This window comes from Mus musculus, chromosome 2 (genome assembly GCF_000001635.26).
Source record: "Mus musculus strain C57BL/6J chromosome 2, GRCm38.p6 C57BL/6J".
Taxonomy (NCBI): Eukaryota; Metazoa; Chordata; class Mammalia; order Rodentia; family Muridae; genus Mus; species Mus musculus.
Window position 1 is genome coordinate 147,767,664 of NC_000068.7, and position 23,140 is coordinate 147,790,803.

Genomic DNA, 23,140 nt, shown 5'->3' on the forward strand with positions numbered 1-23,140 from the left:
AGCTCACTCTGAGTGATGTACCTCCTCCACTAAGGCCTCTAAATGTTTTATGGCCTCCCCAAACAAGGCAATCAACTGGAAACAAGTGTTCCAATACATGAGCCTACGTGGTACACTTTCATTCAAGCCTCCATAATAATCATCTGGAATTCTGAGAAAAGGTAACTAGACTGCAGGGTGCCCAGCTCAGCTTCCGGGCACCGTGGCAGTCTCTGATTTCTTCCTCTGGGTGGAGGATGCCAAGAAAGTCACAGAGCTGAACATCTGGTCCCTCATCTCCTGTGGCTGACTCACTGGCAACCTGTCCAGGGGTAAAATCAGTACAAAGGAATTCAATGCCCAGGTGCCAGAGGACACTTCTTTGGAACGTTGTAAGAAAGCCTGAGTTCTGCAGCTGTCCTAGAATCATCTCTCCTTTCCTACAAGTTAGTACATGTATGCTGATGCGTCAGGGCATTTGGTTGAGGATCGTATCCTTTGCTGTCAGAAGGGCCTGTATAGTATACTCTGAACTTGGATGAATGTTCTGGAAGGAGAAGAATTGTTTGGAGCAAGTCAACACATTTGAGAAAAACAAATAACAGTCATGTAATGCCATGAATCCCAGTGGCCTATGAAAGTGAAACTTCAGATCATGGGGCTAGCTGACAATTCACTAGCACAATATATACACATACATTATATGTCTACATATATGTAGTCTCTGTGTGTGCATTTGCATGTGTGTCCACACATGAACACATGTGCCTGAACACAAAATGGCCACTGACCTTACAGTGTCTCCTCAAAGAACCTTAGCCAAGTCACTACAGAATAGATATAAAGAACTCTGGTCATTTTTAATTCCATTGTTATTAATGGACTTGAACTTATTGGCCAAAGATAAACTTCTCAAAATCTCCAGAGTCCTCCAAGGTACATTAGGCCCACAGCTACCACATTCCAGCTCGATCTTTGATCTGTGACTTCCCCCTCCCTCCTCTTCCACCTTCTTTGCTTTTGAAGAAGGTACTTAAGAGGTGGGGACAGGGGGTCTAGGAGCAGTTAGGGAAGGGAAATATGATCAAAATATATTGTGTGAAAAAACTTTAAAAAGAAAAGGGAAAAGAGAGATAGTGTTTCCGTGTTCAATGAACAGAGCTTTGAGATAGCTATACTGAGCTATCCTAACAAGAATGAAAACACATGATGCCCTTTTGCTATGTGAATGTCAGGCAGCCTGTCATTATTACAGCTAACATAAGAGAAGGTCAACTGCATAATTAATAAGAATTTCATGAGAACAAAGACAGCACTTAGAAGCTGCTGCAGCTTTTAAAGAATGCAGGAAGCCTGCTGGAAAGAAGAGGGAAGAAATCAATTGTGAAAATCAATATTACATCTACAGAAGAGGTGTGAACTCCCTATTAATCACATACAATATTCCCCTCTTATATGTAAGGCAAATATTTAAAGGCCCTCTGGTGGATGGCTGAAACTGTGGCTAGGACTGAATACTATAAGCACTAAATTTTTATTATGCATGCTTACCTATGTTGAAGTTTAATTTATTAATTAAGCTTATGAGAACTTAACTTTTCATACACACACATACACATATATATAATCACAATAGAGTGTTATAAAAGCAATATCAATAGTCTCTTTTTGTTGCTCCCAAAGAAAGGGGGGTTTCTTTTAGGGGTTAGGAGGATAGTACAGCAGTTAAGAACTGATTTCTCCAGTTCTAGAAGATCTGACTCCCTCTTCTGGCCTCTACTGGAACCAGTACTCCGTGTGTGTGTGTGTGTGTGTGTGTGTGTGTGTGTGTGTGTGTGTGTGTGTGTATGTATGTACATGGTACATAGAAATACATGCAGGCAAAGCACCCAACACATAAAAAACAAATGTTAAAGGGTTATTTTGAAACAAGTACTATGATACCATGATGACAGGTCTGTGGTAGAGATAGAGAGAAAAAGTGCAAAATCTCAAATGGAAGAACCAGTCATTTCACTCGTCATCATAGTAGTAGTGCCTCCATACTCTGCAGTTGGAAGACAAAGGCTTGCACTGGGCATTCCCACCTTCATGGTGGCCTGACTTAGAGAATAAAAAACACTTCCCAGGAGAGGGAGCAGGTATCCCAGGGTGACTTGAATAGGCATGCAGAAATGCACACAGTCTGAAGACTAAGAACACAAGGACACATAGGGAGTCTGCAGAAGATTCTGGATCAGTTACTGTAGGAGGCTCACCTGGATCTTTGGGAAGCCTTTTGTGCTGGCTGCTTTAGTAGCTAGTAGAAATGTCCTCAAAACAGCTTACCTGAAGGATACTCAGGTGTCCCCTGCCCCCTCAGAGCACTCCTGAGATATGCTCATTCTTCATTGGCACAGCTGGGTAGACTGATGGGGTTTAAAGTACAGCTCTGTCACCTTCAGCAGAACAGATGTTCCATTCCCCATCCAGCTTGCCATATCATGGGACCCAAGCTGGATTTCATAGTAACACCCTTCTCTCTTTCTCTTCTGCATACTCTTCCCAGGTGAGGGAGAGTTTACCTTCCAGGTGCCCCCTGAAGGGAACCCTCAATCATCATTTTGCCTAATAATCACTACCAGGCTCAACTTGAAATAATCCCCTTACAACAAAGTCTTTCTTGAAGACTGAAAGGCAGGCTATGCCACCTCCTGAGCATAGCAGCTGCATATTATACTCAACCTGTACCGATGTCTCCGGTTGTAGGTTTTCTGAAGAGATAAATTTGCCAAAGGGTTAGGAGAAATTCATGCTTCTCATCTTCCCAATTCTATGACACATAAGAGGGACCACCATGTGCCTAGGGTGGCAGCTGGCACTGGGATACCATCAGTAGAAATAAAGGCATGGAGTGAAGGCATAGCCAGGTAGGTTTGTGAGAGACTGGCATAAGAAATGGAAAACCCAATTCCAGCACTCGGGAGGCAGAGGCAGGCGGATTTCTGAGTTCAAGGCCAGCCAGGTCTACAAAGTGAGTTCCAGGACAGCCAGGGCTACACAGAGAAACCCTGTCTCAAAAAACCGAATGGAAAAAAAAAAAAGAGAAACCCAACTTCTACTACCCTCATGTGGGTAACAGCTTCCTGAAGGGGTTACAAAGCCAGAGAACTCTGAGATGACCCGACAACAATGGCTAATACCTAATAAATTGATTAATCCTCTGATAGATCTATACGCTGGTGGCATTGTTAAGAGACAATGACAGGTTAGAAGAAGTAGGTCATTGTGGGGTATGCCTTTGAAGGACATCATGTTTATCACCACCCCGCCCTATCCCCTGCTGTTTCCTTCTCTGCTTCCTGGCTACCATGAAGCAAGCATCTCTCTTCCATTACATCCTCTGTTGTGCCTTCTACATCATGCTCTGACTTTCCACAAGCGCGTAGTGATGAGGCCAAGTGGTCATATCCTGAACTCTCTGAAACCAGAAGCCAAAACAAAACTTTCCTCCTTCCCATTTGTTTCTCTCAGGCATCTATCATGCAAGAAAGAATGGATTGATACATCCCCTTTGCGTGCATCTGCCCAGTGGTATATATATTACATGGTTCATCGGACATTATCTCTGAATGCCTGTTGGTGTGAGCCTTTATTTCTTACCTAGCAGAGGCAATGTTTTTGCTTTTACTCAACGTACTAAAGATGGTTGGCCAACAGTGAAGCAATGACCCCATTTGGCTTTGTTTTCTTTGTAGAATTCTAAAAATAATAACCACATCTTTTTATGCTTTATTTGAAACTGGCCCATGAGCTCATATGGACACATCTTTTTTAATGTGTTTTAATTCAGGATCCCCAAAGCAACCACAGGAAAGATAAGTATTTTTGGCACGTGTTATTTTTAAATTCCTAAGATCTAAGAAACTAGAGGCAAAATATGTTCAAAAAAACCAAAACAAAACAAATGAAAACATGTGAAGGCTGAAAAGCTCAATTCTACCCTCTGAGTCTTTGCTAAGATGGGTCAGGCCTTTGCTAAGTAGGAAAGTCATGCTTACTCTGGCCACCTAGACATCCTTGCTAGGAAACAGCATGTGACTCTTCATCTCTCAGTACTCCTACTTTACATGATTACCCAACAATCAACCATATTGCACAAAGCTGGCACTTTACTGTAATAAAGGGAATAAGGCTGGAATATCCCTGACACAAGGACAAATAATGATCCTGGAGGATGCATCTTAGTGATGTCACCTGAGCCATAAGTCTTGCATCAGTAGTGTCATTCCCAGAGCCCTGTGTAAGGAGTAAGTAAAACATAGGCTCACAGCTGCCCAGTCGTTCTGTTTTCTTCCTCCTTCCTTTCTTACCTTTTCCTGTTATTTGTCATCTTTCTTTGGGGAATATGTATAGGGGTTTTCAGCTCAACTCCAGGTCAGTTATGAGGGTGAAAATCTAAGTGCACAGCCTTTATTTGAGAGTTGATTTCAAGAAACCCCAGGGAGAAGCAGGGAAAGGATAGGAGTCACTAGGATCCCCAAACAATTTAGAGAGCATCGAACTCATCACTGCTGTGGGCACTCAGCTTAATGCTGCAAAGTGGTATAAAACTCATAGCTTGGTGAAGCATCCTAGAGCCTTGGCCTCAGAGAGTTAGGAGACCAAATCCTTCAGCTGTTGGTTAATGGTTGTCCCAGGGCACTGTTAATCTACTGCTTCCCCAGACAACAGAACTTTCCAAGGCTCCAGAGACAGAGACCTGATGACAGAGAAACGGATCTAGACTGAGACCAACAGGAATACAAATACGTAGGCAGGCTTTAATAGCATTGATTCTGGGTGGCCCTTGGCTGAAAAACACAGCCTGTATAGGAGCTGCTCCAAAACGAAAGTTTAAATTGACCTCAAAACAATGTATACTGCTTTTCCTGACAAAAGAGTGATGTTAATCCTGCATCAAAGCTTGTATTTAAATCTAGCTGGAGGTCTTCTTTCAAAAGACCAATTAGTTCAACTATACAGTGAAAAAGCTTACATGTGCATGTGGGTATGCATGTATTGATGTATGCATACATTTGCATAACAAGCATGTAGATATGCATATATAGGCATATGCATATATTCACATAGTAAGTAGGCTACTAGGGCTCCTAGGAGATGTTCAGTCAAGAAACTAAGGAGACTGCCAGAATGACTCCAAGGGAAAAAGCTGAGATGGGTGTCAGAGTGTGAAACGAATTCTAACACAGGAAAAGAAGCATTTGTGTGAGGATGCAGACCTGGTCTAAGTGCTGACATATGGTGGCAGTTCCCTGGGCAGGTGGGGATGTGGGTGGGAAGAACTGAAAAATGAATGAAGTGCAAGAAACTCTGATGAGGGAGGCAGTGTGGAAGAAAGACAGGGTGAGAACTGGTCCCAGGGATTTGTCCCGTGCCCTTGACTTACAATCTGTATCCTGTCTAACTCAACATGATAAAAATTATGTAAGCTGTGGCCTCATCCTCAGGAACATATGTGCTCAACAGGCAGATGTGGTCAGTAGCTCCTAAATCAATGCCTAACACCCAATGAGTCAAGGGATGACCCTTCATGTGCAGGTTTAGGTCTTAAAGAGAAGACCTTACATCTGAAGTGCCTGGTGTAGAACATCTATCTTAGTTCCACTGTGATTTACAGAGATATTGAATTCACCAGCCAGATTTCTATTTCCAACACTCATTTAAAATTGTCTCCTGGACAGCTGTGCATCAGTTCCAGGGTGACATACTGCCAGCAATTGCCAGCCACTGAGTGTCCTGATCTTGCTAGCATTCTTCCAGCACCATTATTGACTTGGCGAGTGGATGACAAAAATCCAAATGTTAGCCACTAAATAGTATGAAACATGTCAATTTTAACCTAAATTGGGGGCAAGAACGGTCTCAAGGCCTCTGCAGAAGGAGAGCTCAGCGGATGACCCAAAAGACAAGAGGAAAGGGCCGTGTTTGAAGAATAACAATCAGTGGCTGAAAGCTATTAAGTTCACTCTTCTAGTTCAAAGGGATTCGAAATGGCAATTTGTCAGGCAACTGTTGTCACTTTAGATGCCCCCAGTCGCTTCCTTTGAAGCTCTTGATTGACTACAGGAGGCAACGCCAGATTCTTCTAAAGACAGATTTCCACAGTTGAACACATTTATGTCACAGTAATTATGACTCTTCCCAAATTTAATCAACAAAAGGCAAAAGAGTGCGAGTCTGACAAAACATTCACAGGCTTGGGCCCAGTCCAGGCAGTGGCCCAGTGGCTATCTGTGTACATGGCCATCTGGGTGGTTTTGGTCACCTCACAGTGCTATTCATTTGCTGGAGACACAGGTAGAGGGCCTGCCTACTTGATGGGTATGATAATTAAACAGACTTCAACTTGAAATGGCTTTCTGGAGAAAACAAAACTAGGCCATTAAGAATAAATAATTTGCCAGGTAGTGATGGTGTCTGCCTTTAATCTCAGCAGATGGGAGGCAGAGGCAAGTGGATCTCTATGAGTTCAAGGCCAGTGTGGCCTAGAGTGTGAGTTTCAGGACAGCTAGGGATACACAGTGAAACCATGTATCAAAACAAACAAACATGCAAACAAATAATATAACCTAACTTAAAACACAGTGTTATCATTTTATGTAGCAGAGATGGTATCTAGAAGGAAAGGGCAAGCCAGTTGTCTTTGGAACCAGATGAAAGACAAGTGATGCCCTGTGAAGCAGTGGGTGATGAGCTTTGGTGAGATGCTCACAAAGGGCATCAGCTCATACACAGCCAATCACCAAGTGAGAACTGCGGATGCACTGAACCCTAAGCCAGATTGCCATTCACAGAAAAGACAGCTTTTAAACTCTGAAACACTTTTGCATCAGGAAGTATTTGAGAGTTGAGTTTCTATTTGTTATGTTGTTAGGAACCTATCAGCAAGAATAGGAAGCTTGCTTCTGGATGTCTGCTGAGTAGGGAGTGCATAAAGGTGAAAACTGAGATGTTCCACACTTGTTTCCTGGGTACCATTTGGGTTTGGGCATCCACTGGCCCCATCCGAAGCCTCCAAGGGGAAAGTCAAACCAGAGACAACCTGAAGCTAGAAAGATCAGAAGCTGTCTCCAGAGCTCATCATCTTTCTAACCAGCTTAGCACGTTAGCATCCTATCCTAAATAGGGGGAAAATGATACAGAAACAGGAGCCTTAGGAGAGGACCAGTGAGGTGGGTTCTGCCCAGTAGCTGTGTGCCAGATATCCCTTGCATACACAAGGACACAACCAATGTAAGTAACCAAAGAGAAGTCATGGTAGAAAAAGTAACAGTACTGATATCTGAATATGGAACAGGGACATGGACAGAGTAAGGAGTAAGGTAAGTGAGATGGTAACCAGGTCTGAGGGGTAGATGGATAGAGACAAAACTAGAGAAGATCTGCAGGGCTAGGAGTAAGGTCAGTGTAACAGTTAACTCACCATGGGCAATGGTGAGCAGATGGCAGGAGACAAAGCTGTGGAAGAAAAAACAAGACAAAAAATTCAGCTTTAGTTGCTTCACAGGCATATAGTAGTACCAAGCACAAGGGCTCAGAGGGTGGTATATTTGGTGACAAGGAATGTATGCATAGAGTAAGGGGTCGAGACACACCACAGTGTCAAGCCATTGCATCACCATATGTGCACGTAGGCTGCTTGAGGAGCAAGCCTAACTATGGGATGCCACTCAGGCCATGTAATCATCAGTCCCAGGTTTATGTTAACTGGTCTATCCTTCAGGACTCAGAAAACGGATTCCCTCTGTATGAAAACCCAGAAGAAATGAGTTTTGATAGGAATTACTCAGATAAGGAAGACCATTGATCACATGCATACATAGGCCACAGAAGTCACGGGACCACAAAGCCAAACCAATTAAGAGGTTGAAAAGGTTTTCAGAAGAACAATAAGGCTTTGCAGTTAAAAATTCATTCTGCAAAAAGATGTGCCCTCCAAGCAGGAAAACAAAGGGAAAAAAAAATTTTTTTTTCAGAGAGAATGGGATCACTGAGAGAGCCTGGGTAACATGGGAAGGCAGGAGAAGACATCCTGTGTTAGTTTTCCCATACTATGATAAACTACTCTGACAAAAAATCAGATCAAAGAAAAATAGGTTTATTTGGGGTTTACAATTCTGGAGAGAAGAGAAGGGGCAGAGGAGGGAACATGAGGCCAGAGAGATCACATTCTTTTCATCTTCACAGAGGTGAAGATAAGAGAAAGAAGGAGAGGGAGAGAACAGGAAGTGGAACCCAGCTACAAAATCATAAAGCCTGCTCCCACTGGTGTACTTCTTCCCACAGATTCAACCTTATAGGGTCCGATAACCTCTCCAAACACTACCACCCACAGGGACCAAGTGTTCAGTTTAAATGCATAAGCCTGTGGGATGGGGTGGGGGGTGTCCTTTCTCATTAAAATCACCACATTCCACTCCCTGGCCCCTAAAGACCTCATGACCATAGCATAACACAAACCACCACACCTTCCTAATAAAGAACTCTATTGATGACTTTTCTATTCCTATGATAAAATTCCATCATCAAAGACAACTAGTTTAATAAATAGATTTTTTTTTGGCTTAGGGTTGCAGAAGGCTAAATGTCCATCATAAATGGGGAGGCATGGCAGCAAGCAGCAAGTATGGTGGCAGGAGCAGAAAGCAGAGAGATTATTTTCAGCCACAAACATGAAGCAGGCAAAGTAAACTGGAGGAGGGGTGAGGCTACAAACCTTCAAAGCCTACCCTCAGAGATGTACTTTCAGAAAGGCTGCTTTGATTGCCTTCCACACTGGTACCAGTAACTGAGGACTAAGTATTCAAACGCCTAAAACCCTGGGGGATCATTCTCATTCAAACAACCAAGTTCCAATCCCTGGCCCGAACAATCCAAATGGCCCTATCATAAGCAAAATGTACTTAGTCCAACTTCAAGAGTTTCCTTAGTCTTTCTCAGTCTGTTCCAAAGGCCAAAGGGCTCTTTGAGATTCAAAGTAATCTTTTGACTGTATACTCCCTTTAAAAATTCCATCCTTCCAACATATAATGGCACAGTGAATACATTACTATTTCAAAAGGGGGAGAATAGGGAAATGCTGGGCTAAAACCCAGCAGGGCAAAGAGCAGCTCCTGAAGCTCTGGGTCTAGTGTCTGAGACTTTAGTTTCAATGGACTCAGTTGGTTCTGCCCTCCAGCTTTGCTGTCTGACACATGCATCTTTTTGTCCAGATGGTTTTACTTCCTGTATGCAGCCCTCATGGGCAGTTGTCTTATGGCACTCCATTACAACCCAGGCTTCAATTTTACAACTTTACTCAATGGCTCCTCAGGGCCTCCTGCTCTTTTAGGACATCCATGCAAGGATGTCCTTGCCACATGCTTTCTCAGTGGCTTTTTAAAAGCATGGAGAAGAATTTCCAACTCCATCAGCTTTGAATTCTTTATGCCTCTGAAGCACAGCTTCAGACACCATTTGCACAGCTCTGCCAAGTTCAGTTCAGACACCATTTGCACAGCTCTGCCAAGTTCAGAAGCTTGTGATGGACCCTGACTCCCTTGAGTTGCATTAGAAGTCATTTTTTGTTTTGGTTTTGGTTTTTTTTTGGGTTTTTTTGTGGGTTTTGGGTTTTTTTTATTATTATTGTTATTCACTTGCTGTCTAGATGCATAAAATTCCTTAGACTCTCTTTCACAAACTGGGAGTTTATCTGGGTGGGATCTTGCCCTTTGTCTTCCTTTCAGTACAGAGCTGGCCTTTCCTTAATGGTAGGAATCTTCCTAATAATTATAGTCTCTCCTTCCACAAGAGCTGTGGCTGCCACATTAAGCTTCCTAGAGTTTCTTTTCTCTTTTTCCTTTTCTGGCCCACTTGCTGTCTTTTCACTGTAGACCTGCATAAGGATTATCAGTAACAATAATGCCACAGATTCAATACAATGCTGTCTTGAAATTTTCTCCACCAAAAAATTTAGGCTGTTAAAATTCAGCCTCAGAAAAGTTCTTAGGTCAGGCAGGCAGAAAGCAGATGGCCTCTAGCCCAATTGCTCTTAAGTCTGCTTTCATCTGAATCCTTCTGAGCCAGCCCTCTACAGTCTGAGTGAGTCTCAACACGCTGTCTTCTAGGCTTAGCCCAATAACTTCAAAATTCTTCCAAAAATTAACATGACCAGATTCTTCACAGAAACAGTCTACTGTCTGATACCAACCTGTTAGTTACTTTTCTATTGCTGTTATAAAACATCACTTAAGGAAGAAAGAGTTTATTTGGGCTTATGGTTCCACAGGGAGAGTCCATAATGGTAGGAAGATCTATCAGCAAGGAGCAGGCATGGAAGTAGCAGGAAGCTGAAAGATCATATGTTCAACAACAGGCGTGCCTGAAGCACAGAGAGAAGCCATCCTGGAAAAGTCAAGGGAAAGAGTAGTCCAGGAGGAAAGCAAATGGCCAATCCTCAAGGAGACAATGGCTTGTCTTCTGTTTTGTGTGCATTTCCAAATTTATCCCTGATTTTTCAGAGATTCTTGCAATTGCAGCATTGTGAATCACAGACAAAAGGTCCCCTACTCACATCTGCATTTGCATGTATGTGAGCACGTATAGCTTGGTGTATTCCCACGTCTTTCTGATGATATGATATGATATGATATGATATGATATGATATGATATGATATGATATGATATGATATGAATGGTCCGCTTGACAAGCACACATGCTATTATGGGCAAACCATTGATTGTCCTCTTCTAAGGAAGCAGGAAGGCACAGAATGGCTCTAAGGCTACCTTGCCTGGATTGAGTTCCTATGAGTAGATAAGCTACTCACTTCTCAGTGCTTGTTTTCTTCATCTGTTAAATTACAGAGAGACTCTTCTAGTGTCATTATGGTGCTTAAATGAGTGGTTTTATTAAAAAAAAAAAAAGAGCTTAGGACAGTACCTAACACAGTGAGCACTCTGCAAGATTTAGCTGTTTCTATAATGTGTTTTCTACCCTCCTTCCAGGACACTTACTGACATGTAGAAGCATGGGGGAGATTAAATTGACTTTGAGGATAGTTTATTTTACTCTGCTTGGATCCCCTTAACTTCATCCCCCAAGTGGTAGTGCATATTTTAGCACTCTAACAGCAGTGTTTATGGCAACCTGGGGAAACTTTTATGCTTCCTGGAAAATGCTTCCTATGGTGGAGGGAAACCTGAGTCTTTGTAGTTTATTCATCCTTGGTCAGGTTCTATCCCTGGTGACCACATCAAACAGATCAGATCCGAAAGCAGTATTTCAAGAACATCAAGGTGATTGGTGAGATCTGCTGAATCTTCTCCAGGATAGAGAACTGTGGTGACTTAAAAGAGTGATGCCCATAGGTTCATATATTTGAGTGCTTGGACTCCACTTGGAATTATTTGGGAAGTACTTGGAGGTGTAGCCTTGTACTTGAAAAGGTGTAGCACTGGGCAGATTTGGGACTTCAAAAGCAGAGAGGCCCATTGGACTTCCAAACTTTATATGCCCCAGTACAGGGGAATGCCAGGGCCAAAAAGGGGGAGTGGGTGGGTAGGGGAGTGGGGGGGGGTATGGGGACTTTTGGTATAGCATTGGAAATGTAAATGAGCTAAATACCTAATAAAAAATGGAAAAAAATAATAAAAAAAATTACTAAAAAAAAAAAAAGCCTGTGATGTTCCCAATTAACTCTCTGCCTTGTGCTTGTGGATCAGACATAAACTCTCAGCTACTGACCCAGAACTATGTCTGTGGTCTGTTGCCATGCTCCCTGTTATGATGGTCACGGTCATCTGAAATTGTATCCCCAATAAACTCTTTCTTCCACTAGTCTACTTGGTCATGACGTTCACATCAATATAAAAGTAACCAAGATAACACCCCACAGGCTTAGGTGACATTTCCTAAGACATGACTTTGGGTGCTTCTATGTCTTAGTTGGCTGCAAGCTCCCATTGACATCAGTACTACTTAAAATAGGATATCCAGGACAGAACATTATCTTGAGAAGTAGAATTTGATAAGGAGAGAATAGAATGAGCCTAGGATCTTCCTCATATATATTCTCTCAATGTGACCAATAAGACATCCACTCTGTTACTGCCACATCTCGAGGTCCCCCTGAATCTCTAAGTTAGTCAGGCACCACCAACTTGGTTTTCAGAATCTAGAATCTCAGTCACTGTCTTAGTCAAGGTTTCTATTCCTGCACAAACATCATGACCAAGAAGCAAGCTGGGGAGGAAAGGATCTATTCAGCTTACATTTCCACATTGCTGTTCATCACCAAAGGAAGTCAGAACTGGAACTCAAGCAGGTCAGGAAGCAGGAGCTGATGCAGTGGCCATGGGGGGCGGGTGTTACTGGCTTGTTTCACCTGGCTTGCTCAGCTTGCTTTCTTGTAGAATCCAGGACTACCAGCCCCGGGATGGCACCACCCACAATGGGCCCTTCTACCCTTGATTACTCAACTAGTGAGTGAAATGCCTTATAGCTGGATCTCATGGAGGCATTTCCTCAAGGGAAGCTCCTTTCTCTGTGATAACTCCAGCTTGTGTCAAGTTGACACATAAAACCAGCCAATACAGTCACTTTTTCACCATTTTGTTTAGTGTCAATGAAATTTGTATACCAAAAACAATGATTATTTGAGAAAATTAATCTTTGTTAAACCTTACTTTTTCCACACAATGCTACACAGTCTACTGCTTCATCCTATAACATGAGAAGTACACCGCTAAACTTGACACCTTAGCTACTAGTAAAGCATGGCTAAGGCACAGGACAAAGTTGGGAGTCACTAGGCACACAGCTGAAGTCACCCACTATCATCATTTTTGGTCTTCTTAGAGAATATTTAGGGCATAGTCTTGCAACTGATTAAGACTCAAAAGAAGTATATACTGAACTGGGTTCTGTCTCCATTTCTCTTTATATTCTAAAGTATTTCATGAAACAGCTTGTCAAATTATCTAACCATAGCATAGCAGGACATAGGAGCTTGTAGCTACTGGGAAGGTGAGGTAACCTCTTCATTGATGGGCTGAAGGGGCTTGTTCTAATTACCGTTGAGGAGTAAGAGCAGGCTAACCTGTTAACAAGGTGAGTTACATCAGTAGAATGGGCTGTATCCTTAAAACTGTACAAAAAATATTAGTGCCCTAGTAAAATGATGAGCTTCTGAAGGGCTTGCTTGCTAAGGGACCTTCTGTGGTCCCAACCCCAGGTTCAGGGATTCTGGGTAAGGCCTAAGAATGTGCATTTCTAGCAAGATCCTAGGTGATGCTGAAGCTACTTACACGTGAGGGCCTTACTTTGAAAGCCACTGCATTATGAACATCCCTCTGTCTCTAAGATGTTATAGAAATGGGTAAGAATGGGGAAAAGCAAGAGTTCTGCTCACACCCCTGAGTAAATATCTACAGCATAGGATGAGTCGTTAATTTTATATTCACATTTTGATGAAAAGTCCTTTGATTGTTGTCTATTTGTGACGACGGTTGTGATCTTTTTTTAATTCCGTGCCTTGTAAATAGAACCTGTTGATTAATTTAGGTCCTGGCAAGGAGACAAGGGTCTTCTCTGATCTTTGGCCAAAACTTTTTATACAACATAATACCCACTACATGGTTTAATCTAGTATTTCTTTTTTAAAAAAGGAATGGGGTCTAGTGTGAAATTGCTATTTCTCAGTGAACTCATGCTGGCTTCTCGTGATCACAGATTCCCTGAAAGGGGGAACAAGAATGAGTAATGTGTTCCAGAATCCTGCCTGAAACAGACATTGAAGGTGTGTGCTCCCTGATCAACGCTGACTCTAATGCAAAATAAAGCTGGAAGAACTGTGTCTTCCAAGGGTTCCACCATCTTTACCCAGGACTTTTCCAACAACAGGCTTGTACCTCTGGGCAACCTTTTGCTTCTTTCAGAGGTTTCCATGGCTGTCTGTAGTGCATCAAAATGTGCTCCTGGGGACTGGAAGAGCCCCACAAGGCATTCCTTCTTGTCCTAGACGACATCTCAGTGGCAGAATGCAGAGGCATCTTCTCAGAGCTCTCATGGTACCACATCCTCAGGATCTCATGCTCTTGACTGTGAGCATTACAAAGACAGAATCAGTCTCTGATGATGCTCAGGGACATCTGCATTCTGGGTGTATCCTGGACAAAGGTAAAACAAGCCAATGGGCACAAACTCAAAGGTGGGAAGTGTTGCCAGGCAACTGTTAGCCATCTATAGTCTCTAAGGCAAAGGCAGCCTTGGTGACATATCCAATATGTCTTTTAACAAGGATCCCACCATAAAAAGATGCTTCTGTGAGAGTAGATACTCTTCCCTCTGAAAGTCCTTATTTCATTCGTATAACCTCCTTTGTCTTAGACCCCTGCTCTTCCCTGTGCATGGGGGTCTAGTCACTCTTGGTGCTAGTCAACAGTTTTATAGGACTGGTTCCCTCAAGCCTGACTGAGATCTGGACATAAAGAAAACCAGGCGATGGACAATTCTGCAACAAGCCCTTTGCAAAGGAGATCTTGTTTAATCTTCATGGATAATCAGTTGGTTATATAACCCCCATTTTAAAGATTAAGATGCTGAGGCTCAGAAATGTGGTTTAAGTGCAGGTAGTGAGCTGAGCAGTGAGGTTATCTGATTTCAAAGTCTTGTGTGTAACTTTTTGGTCACCTACTCCAGGGACAACCGATGTTGGAGGGCACTGCCCACACTAAGCTTCCTATAACCTTTGTCTTTCATTACCTAGACGTTTGGATTCTCAGAAGCCCTCTGAAAGGCCTAAGCCGAAAGCCTCTGAGGGCTGTAGACTGTTTCCTGCTTCCTCTCTACACTGATACTTGAAGCCTTCATTCTTTTCACCCTAGCATGGCTAACAGGACAGAGGGCATGCACATCTGTGTTTCCACATACCCTGCCCTTCATGTACATAAACACTGCCAAAGAGACACCTGTGTATACAGTCACCTGCTTTGGCCAGACAGATATTTATTTGCTGTTGTATAATGAGGGGAATTTGCACTCAGCCTTGAAAATTTGGCCACACTGGCCGGTCCTTCCTCTTCCCCAGTGATTTCTTCATGGAGAACGGCCACAGTCCACTGATCCTTTGCTGTACTCTGCTTCACAGCCCTGGGAAGATCTGTTTTGCACCTGTACCTTAGCCTCTTTAGGTGCTTAAGCTGTCAGGGAAGCCCTGCATAGCCATGTTAAATCAAGTTGGACATGACAGGGAGGAAGTGCTTTTAAAGGCAGGTGTCAGAACCTGTCACACGTTATTTTATAGGATGGCCCTTTAAAACAGAACTGTGTAACGGGGCTTGTTTTAAAGAGATGGGCCTGTCTCGCTGGACTGAATGGAAACTATGTGAAAGCATGGTAAGAGGATAAACCAGGACTGTCGAGGCCCACCGCAATCCACATGCACAAGGGAGACCAGTGGAGGGAGAGTGGGGCTCTTTCCCACCTCAATAAACCATAAATGCCTGTTGTGGGCTGCCCTTTAAAATGACAGTAGATGTCTTTGCCATAGCCAGAAGGCAACCCCAAACAGCATTGCTTTGCTGGGTGATCCATCCTGGGAAGCTCCTGGATAGCTAAATTGTTCATTCCTTTACTACATAGTTTAAATTAAGATGTTTTAGTGGATTCCAATTTAGCTGCAGCATTCCTTGCGCAGTTGTATTTTTTAAATGTCTTTAAGAATACTTTTGGGAATTAGCAAACAAAAATATCAAATACCATCACAGCACTTCAAGCATAGTTTGTTTTGTTGGGTTCTCCACACTTGTTTCCCCTTTGCTTTTCTGTCACATGTATCCTACTGTTCACGCTGCATATAGTTTTCTAGGCTTAGGAGCCAACATTCTCCAGCTCTGTCACCAGTATTCCTGGGATGGACAGAAGGCTAGGAAAATGCCCTGGGGAATATGGATAGGGACAGAAGAAAGGAAAGGACACAGGGCACTAGGATGAGATCTGAGTCTCATCTCTTCTGCAGACATTCCCAGCACCCAACCTCTTGCTTTGCTGAGTAAGCCAGCCTTCTGGGAAGCGCAAACATTTACAGAGCTCTGCTAGGAGTTAATTCTCCATTTCTGAGTGTGCCTGGGACTTGTGCTATGGACCGGAAAGGCTACTTACTGCTGCTTTAGTGTAGAATTCCTGATTTAGAAACGATTCCTGTCACCATCCTCTTACCAGTGATGCCTACTGTCACCACCTAAGAGTTCAGCTTCTGTCCCTGGCCTGCTGCAGTTCTGTTTGATTCATAGACTCACAGATTCCCTCTGTGTTTTTCCCAGTAAAAGCACTCTCACCCATAGATCCTACTCAATTTGGAATTTTCCATGTTCAGAGGACACTGTCACTGCTGCCCACAGAAGTACCTGGCAAAGCAGTAAAGTTACAGGGAGAGGGTGGAGCTTTCTATATTTACCACTTGGTACACAACAAAATCTGTCACCCAGATTCAGTCAACAGTAGCATCTTCTAAAGTGTAGCTTCTTGACTGTTTTTAAATATTAAATGTTTTGTGAATCCAAATGAAATTACATGTTAATGTGAGAAAATAAATTTAAATAGATAAATATATTTTATATAGTGAGCTATAACACAGGAGATACCCTGAGCCTAACCCAAGTGCACTGGCTAGTTTTGTGTCAACTTAACACACCTGGGGTTATCACAGAGAAAAGAACTTCAGTTGGGGAAGTGGCTCCATGAGATCCAGCTGTGGGGTATTTTCTCAATTAGTGATCAAGGGGGAAAGGCCCCTTGTGGGTGGGACCATCCCTGGGCTGGAAGTCTTGGGTTCTATAAGAGAGCAGGCTGAGCAAGCCAGGGGAAGCAAGCCAGTAAAGAACATCTCTCCATGGCCTCTGCATCAGCTCCTGCTTTCTGACCTGCTTGAGTTCCAGTCCTGACTTCCTTTGGTGATGAACAGCAGTATGGAAGTGTAAGCCGAATAAACCCTTTCTTCCCCAACTTGTTTCTTGGTCATGATGTTTGTGCAGGAATAGAAACCCTGACTAAGACACCAGGTAAATAACATAGTATTATGGACTGGCAGCTGCTTATGTGGCATTGACCATGAAACTTCCAGGGCCTGTGTATTCTGCGCAAGTGCTCCACCACTGAGCTACACACCCAGACCACTAACCTGGAGGCCTCTCATGGGATCCTGAATCTTCTCATCTTGTTCCTCTCACCACAAGGTTTTCTTGAGAGTCTTACTGAATATGAAGGTGTTCTTGAATGTCATCTCTGGAGTTTGATGGTTTAGTGTCACATGCTGTTCAAGTCAACACTGCAGAAAGCATACTCGGTGTTTGCTGCTGATACTTCCTTCATGGTCTTCAGACACCCAGCCTTCCTTCTGTGATACTAATGGAGTCTTCTTTATTTTCTTTTGCTGGATACATAATAATGTGTTTTGACATCTTCTTGTGACAAGTTGACTCTCTTTTGGTTTGCTTATGCACTTACGCATACACCCACGAAGCTAGAACATTATTTCTATACAAGTTTAAAAGTAAATATCTTGCTGTCAAATACCTGTGGAGGATGCACTTCCTGGGTCATGGGGCATTCCTGTTATCTGCAGTTTTGGATATAAGCAAATGTGAGCTATAACACCGGAGATACCCTGAGCCTAACCCAAGTGTACTGGCTAGTTTTGTGTCAACTTGACACACCTAAGGAGGTTACCCTAATTGACTCTTTCCCCACACCGTACAGTTGTTATCATCCCGCACAACCTGTGCATTACCAATGCCTTCTGTTTGCTTTAGTTCTATGTGGAAAATGATACGTTATTTTATTTTATGCTTTGGCTTTGCAGTTTCCCTATTCCCCATTAAGTGAAATGTCTTTTTGTTCTTGTTTACTAGCCACCCATTTTTCTTCTTCCCCACAGCTCTTCCTTAAATGCTGTGTCATCTGCTTGACAGTTTTCTCCCGCTGCCCTGTGCCCAGAATGTATAAAGCAGACGCAGCATGCTTTATACATTCTGCGTACTAATCCTTGTCCGTTGGGTGTGCTGCCGGGATCTTCCTCCAGTCTGTCAATTTGTGTTCACGTTAGTTCTTAACTAAAACGTAACTGAGTTGACATATTGCTGTCAGTGCCGTTGTGGTGGTTGTGGCTTCCTATGCTTCCCAAACCTTAAGGAGCATGCTGTGAAGAAGGGGCAGTAAGACGACAGGAAAGGAGAAAGCAAGCCAAGTTTTCTCTTGAAATATGGGAAGGTGCATTGCAGAAGCTAACCAATTTAATGAGTGTGTGTGAGGGAGGGTGAGAGGGTGGTGTCACTGGTTAGAAACAACAGATTACATTTTAAAAGGAAGAGATAGTAGGGAGAGAAAAAATAGCAATTGTGTGGGGGAAAAAAATCCCCAGATTCCTATGCTGAGACTCAATCAGCAGTACTGTAATATAAAGGTCTTGGGTCTTCAGAAAATGATTACGTCATGGAAGTGGCCCTCATGAATGGGATAAAGATATCATGGATATGCTCTAAAATGTCTGGAAAGTACTCACTTCTATCCACATTATGTGATAACCCAGCAGAAGACAATATCTTTGAAGCAGATATCCAGGTTGGCCTGGAACTCAGTCATAGATCCTAAGCTGGGTTCAAACTTGCAACAATCCTCCTGCCTCATGCCCCTGAATGTAGTGATCAAAAGCTTGAGTCACCCTGGAATTTTTATTTTGTGGCAGTTGAATTTAATTAGTGTGTGTGAAATTTCACTTGCTTGTTTAGAAAGTAGATCAATAATATCTAATGTAGGAAAGTTTGATAGAACTAAGTTAGGTATCATGTGTTAGTACTTCTGTTTCTTATGTTGGATAGGGTATGGTACCAAACATCCCCTCTATGGAAACTCCTGGTGTATATTTCAATATACTGATTTGTCCATGGTTATTTGTAGCATCCTTTCCCATCTTCTATGGGCTTCCATGTGGTCCCAAGGCCTCATAAAACATATTATATAGAAGAATGAGGGTAAGGAGAAGACAGCTAAGACAGCAAGGAAGGAGAGAAGGCAAAAGGTACTCCCAATCTGGGAAACATATTTCAGGTGCTGATCAAGCTAACAGGAAAACAAAGTTACTAGTTAGAAAGAAACAAAGAGTATCAAGAAAGCAGATGGGGGAGGGGACAAGGGAATGACACAAGAATCCATTCTTGTCCTTATCAGACAAATCTTACTTTCGTTCTCATGAGCAACGGTGCTACTCAGCAACCACTGTTGTAATAAGTTCTAGACCAGCCTGGTATACATCTAACCCTAATGTAAAATAAAATAAAATAATAAAATAAAATATGTATTTGTAAATAAAACACCCTTGGGGCACTTCTGATGAAAAGAAAATGTAGTAAGACTTAAATAAATTGTTCTGTAATTGGATTGGTTGTGGAGATTTGTTTGGCTTGGTCTAAGTTTTACTTTGTTTGTGTGTTTGCTCATGTGCACACATGCACATGATTATACAAGCAGAAATCTGAGAACAATTTGCAGGAATCAGTTCTCTCCTACCATGTCGGTTTTATGGACTGAAATCAGGTCACTGGAATCTGTGGCAAGCTCCTTTACCCTCTGAGCCATCTTGTCAGCCCTTGTTTTGCTCCTTTGATTATGCATCTCAGATAGAAGAGGGTCTCCAGGTGACTTATCAGTGTACCTTTATAAACAAAACATAAAGGTGGGGCTACTGTCATTAAGCAGTGTGAAGATGCAAGGGTGGGTCTCCTGAGGTGATGCTGGAAATGCCCAGGACTCCTTAGGACACTCAGGACATGCAACAAACCTAAGTGGTACCTGAAAACATCTGGTGGACTGGAGGGTTTCCCACACATCAAGTATGATGAGTGTGAGAAAGTGGAGCTTTGTTGAACTCCTCCTTATAGCTGCTAGGTGCGTGTATGTGTGTGCATGTATGTATGTGTGTGCGTGTCCTGAGCCTGCCTGCCCTGAATCAGCTCTACCCAATTCTTCTGTGGGACAGGTTTATAATGCATTCTTATGTGCTCCCAAGTTTGGGAACCAATGTGGGAATAAACCAAGTAATTAGCAAGCAGCAAGAAGGATGAAGAAGGAGGGTAAAAGGAGGGAGAAGCACTTTTTACATTTTTTTTCACTTTAGGCTGCCATGCCTTGAAATAGTAAGCATGGGCTTCATTTAGCTAGAGTGAAAAATGTTTGTCCTATCCTTGACATGTCTAGGAAAGCAGTTATTGGTAGTTCATCATTGTACGGGGCATGACTCCATACTTCAGTCTGTACACATGTGCACTATAATCTTCCAACTGTAAGAGAATTTTGGTTTTGTTGATAAATTCAAAATTATGAAAAATTCAAGAAAATAGCTATCCTTAGAGTAAGGAGAGTTTGAAACAATCCTAGGCTCACAAAGACCCTGATTCTAAAAGAGAGAGGAAAAAGGAGGAAGAGGGAGAGGAGAGAGCCCTCTAGTGACTAAATGGGCCAATTAAACTCCCGTGACCTCATGGTTGAGCCTCCACAGATCACACAGTCTTGATAGAGCATTTCATTTGAGGTCTCTTGTAGAATCTGTTTCCTTTCCTGATGCCATCTCAGGGTTGAAACAAAACTCAGGAACTGAGAAATCTATTTGTCTATCTATGGAAGTAATTCATGTACATTAATAGAAATCCGGAATTTATGCAGCCCGATGCTGTTAACTCTATAGAGATTATTGTTGTTGTTTTGGATTGATTTGTTTGTTTGTTTTGCTTGTTTTTAAAGAACCTTTGGCTAAACATTAAATCACTTACTGCAGAAAGAGAGCAAACATCAGAAAGGCAGCACAGTATCTACATCTCAGATTTTCTAAAACATTTAGAAATGTTTTGCTTCTAAGTCTTCCTCCTCCTCCTCCTTCTTCTCCCTCTTTCTTCTAGACATATATGAAACAATTAAATTCTCTAGAAACTTCAGTTCCCTGGGTGATGACAGAATGTGATACTGGGGCGTGTAGGTGTTTTGTTTATAAAGGCACAATGATAAGTCACCTGGAGACCCTCTTCTATCTGCACTTTGTTACGTAGCATGGTACAATCACACGAACAGGCTTAAACTTGTGATTTGTTTTTTCTTTCTTCTTTTTTTTTTAGATGAAGTTTGCTAAAAGAAGCAAGCAAGCAAACAAACAAACAAACAGGCCACAATTCAAAACACAATTCAAAACACAAAACAGTGCTCTGCAGCCAAACTTGAGCATAAAAGTCCAATGTACCTGTTAATTATTCAAGGCCAAAAGTCTTTTAATTGCATAAAATTTTAGTGGGATTTATCTAAAGAGTCTTAGATCTTCTAATATCTTCCCCTCTTGCCCGCCCATCCATACACACCCAGTAGCACATGCTATCACCCAGGGAACTGAAGTTTCTAGAGAGTTTAATTGCTTCATAATAGTCTGGAAGAAAGAGGGAGAGGAAGGAAGAGGAGGAGGAAGACATAGAAGCAAAACATTTCTAAAGGTTTTAGAAAATCTGAGATGTAGATACTGTGCTGCCTTCCTGATGTTTGCTCTCTCTATTATTCTATAACAAGTGAGTTGCCCAAATTTGGAGCCAGGAAAGAATGAGGAAGAAGGAAAAACCATGATGGGAAATGATCCAAAACATGCTCAGAATATATGAAATGAGAGGTTTTTGCAAGCCAGTTGTTATCTTTTGACTCCAGGGAACTTGGTGAGGGGACACCGCCATTCCTGGCAGGGACCTCACTGAGAAAAACTACTGGAGCCAGTGAGCCACCCAGTGGTCCTTTTATGCACTGCAGGTTACTTGACAAAAGCAATAAGAAATTCCCCTTAGTAAGCAAACGTTTTTATTAAACGGTGAGTCTGGTAAGCTTCTGTTTTGTTTTGCTTTGCTTTGTTTTAACTTTTTATTGTTTCTTTGTGAATTTCATGTCATGAACCCCAATCTCTCTTATCTCCCCCTCCCCTCATACCCTCCCTCTACCCTTGCACTTCCCTCCCCCACCCCCACCCCCAGAAAAACCTCTCATTGCGGAAGCTCTAGTGTGTCACAGTATGTCCCACAGAATGCCCTCTTGTCCACACTTCTTTGCTCTCAAATGTTCATTGCAATGACTTGCTGGTCTGGTATGAGGCCTCTGGCTTCTGCTATTCTATCCATACGGGAATTTCACTGGGACTCTTCAGATGCATCTTGTTGCTGCCTTATGTCATGGAGATCATATAGGTTTGGATCTGTAGAACCAGTCCCTCCATGCACTCCATCAGTTCATTGATGGGGTAGATGTTGGGGTAGAGCAATTCAAAACCCTGGATCTGGGCCCAAGGGGTATCTGAGCTGGTCTGACAGTCAACTCTCCCACTCTACAACCCTCAGAGTGGCTCACCTACAACGTCCACAACCAGGACCAGCTCTACCTTGCAGCCCAGGCAAGATGAAGGACCTGCTCCCCTGAGGGTTGCATCAGGTGAGGAATGTGGCCAGCTCTCCCAGTCTCATGACCCTGAGGCTAACTCTCCCACCTGCCTTAGGTGGAAAGGAGCAAGAGTGGAGGAGGGTATCTCTCCCTTGTCCAAGTTGCCCAATGGCAGACAATTTGAGAGGCCAGCTCTTCCATACTCACATCCTCGGGTCCAGCTCACCCGTGTCCCCTGTCATCAGGATCAGCTCTACTGTACTGCCCAGGTCTAGAATGAGTTCTCCAGCGTACGGCGACAGGTGAGGGCCAGGGACAGCTCTCCTTCTCTCCTGACCCCATCGGGGCACGCTCTCCTGCCTGCCACTGGAGGTGAAGGGAGGGGAAAGGGATCTCTCCCCACTGAGGCACAGCCCAGAAAAGGCCAGGAGAGCTCTCCCACACTCACTCCCTCACCAGCCACCCCCACATCCAGGGCCAGCTCTACTGGGCTGCCCAGCTGAGGTATAGGGGAGTCAGGTAAGATTTTTAAAGAGCATTACTTGTTTTCTGTTGAGTTTTCAGTCTATTTGAGAAGAAATTTTATCCACAGCCTTAGCCATAATCCTTTATTGAACTATCATATTTGATGAGAAATAGTAAATCTCTATGGCTCATAGTTTTGGGGTTTTTCATTTTGGTCATTTGGG